Source organism: Otolemur garnettii, unplaced genomic scaffold, assembly GCF_000181295.1.
Source record: "Otolemur garnettii isolate 467f Iridium unplaced genomic scaffold, OtoGar3 scaffold00009, whole genome shotgun sequence".
Taxonomy (NCBI): Eukaryota; Metazoa; Chordata; class Mammalia; order Primates; family Galagidae; genus Otolemur; species Otolemur garnettii.
This window is the reverse complement of record NW_003852404.1, coordinates 32,935,497-32,937,625: the sequence shown is the minus strand read 5'-3', so window position 1 is coordinate 32,937,625 and position 2,129 is coordinate 32,935,497.

Below are 2,129 nucleotides of genomic sequence, written 5' to 3'. Positions count from 1 at the left end.
GTCTTGTGTCCATGTTTGCAGAGTGGGAAGGCGAGAAGCCAGCACTCTATGAAGATTTTAGAAGATATTAATATAAACAGTGCCCGTTGAGATTACCAAATCAAACTGATGATGAGAGGCGAAGCTGGGAGGGTCAGAAATAAGAGGGGAACTGAGTGTGAGGAGATTTGGAACAAGTAGCAGATCAATGAGGCTGGAGGCATTTCCTGAGCCGTAGTCCACTCTGTGTGACTTGCCAGGAGGAGCAATTTGCTTACCTTGTAACTAAGAATAGCATCCAGTGAATTTACAAACTCATTTCTGCTCACCCCCTTGCTGCAATAAACTTCCATAGATAACCGTACTTTGGTAGGAGAGAAACAGCCCAATAAAATATGCAATTTTATTAGTGATTAATCCTTTTTCTTTTTCTTTTTGCAGTTTTTGGCTGGGGCCGGGTTTGAACTCCTTACCTCCAGTATATGGGGCCAGCGCCCTACTCCTTGAGCCACAGGCACTGCCCCAGTGATTAATCCTTTTTCCTCCTAAAGTTTCAAACTGTGGAATCTGAAGTCTCATTCTGTAACTGGAGTGTTCCTAATCTCTCCATGAAAAACCACTTGGTACATCAGATCCTTCCTTAAGTTAATTTGAAAAGAAAGGACCTATATTTACTGACATATGAAAAATCTAGCATTATTATTTGGAGTTCCCAAATAATAAACAGAAAAAAAAATTAATTTAAATGAAGCCAGAGTGAACACTGAGGCTGAGTCTGAAGCTTCCAATGAAGAGTCTCTTCCTGAACCAACTCAGCATACACAGAATAGTCACTGTGGAGTAACAGCTAGCTCTTTGGGAAGAAGGCACAGTCTTAGTCTGACTTATAAATGTAACTGGCAAGGTGCAAAGCTGGGGTTCAAAGCCAGAATGTCTGGGTCAAGAATTCATAACCAAATTTGAAACTTGACAGTTTTTATAGTCTTACTAGTTAGCTCAGCACTTAGTAAATGGATTATTGTTGGAGTAAAGGATTCCAACAAGTCTAATAATGTGTTCAATAGAACTAATTCTATCTCCAGCTATCCATATAATTGGCTGTGATAGTAAGTCTTGGTTGTTAATATGATCACCTTAACAGGTTTGAAGTGTGATATTATTTAATTGAATTAAGCTAATTGCTGACACTTGATTCTTATATAATTAGAAATCTGGGCTAAGTACTATCTTAGGAAAACAACTGAGTGGGGTATCAGACACATGGATAAGTAATTAAAGTATGAGTTTGGTACAAGCTGCAACAGAAATAAACATTTGCAAGGGGTCCTAGGGAAGGACAATTAGATTCTAATTTGCATGAAGTACAGATAATTAAGCCTGGCTTTCAATAGATTTCATCCTAAAAGTGTAGACCTCAACCCAGAATTCTTTTTAAATTCATTGACCCCTTTTAAACAACCAAATCAGGAGATCCTCATAGGAAAGTATTCTGTAGATACTTCTCTAAGCATCTGTACTCCCCCTTCCTCACCCCTCCTGCCTTCTGTGCACATGTGAGTGGGGTGCACGGATGGGCACACACACATACACAGACACACACACACACAGAGAAAGACAGAAAACAAAAGAATGAGTAAAAATTAGAGGAGAAAGAAAGGGAGGAACAAAAATGTGTGTGAACAAAACCAGGGGGAGAGAAAAAGATGGAAAAAAAAAGACAAGAAAGAAATGGAAATGGATTCTGTGAAAAATTGGGTAAGATACCAATTAAAGAATGAGGGAGAGGAAAGAAAGAAGTAAATAAAAATACTTGATGAAGAAGGTGAGATGGGGATGGAGAAAAAGCAGATAAACAAATATCCTCTTTCCTGTAAACACTTAAATGAGAGTCGATGTGACGAATGGATAGAGATAGAGATAGTGAAATTGAGATAGAAATTAATTGAAAAAGAAAAGACCAGAAGAATGAAAGAAGAAAATGTTAGGCAATAAGAAAGGAAGATAGTGAGAGAGAGAGGGAAAGAAAAGAGACAGTGTAAGCTTAGAAGGAGTATGAGTAAGAAAGAGGAGACAGAGAATTAGGTAGAGGGAAGGAGGGCCAACCAAACATAAAAGGGAGTTAGGCAGAAAGAGCACATATAAATGGAAAG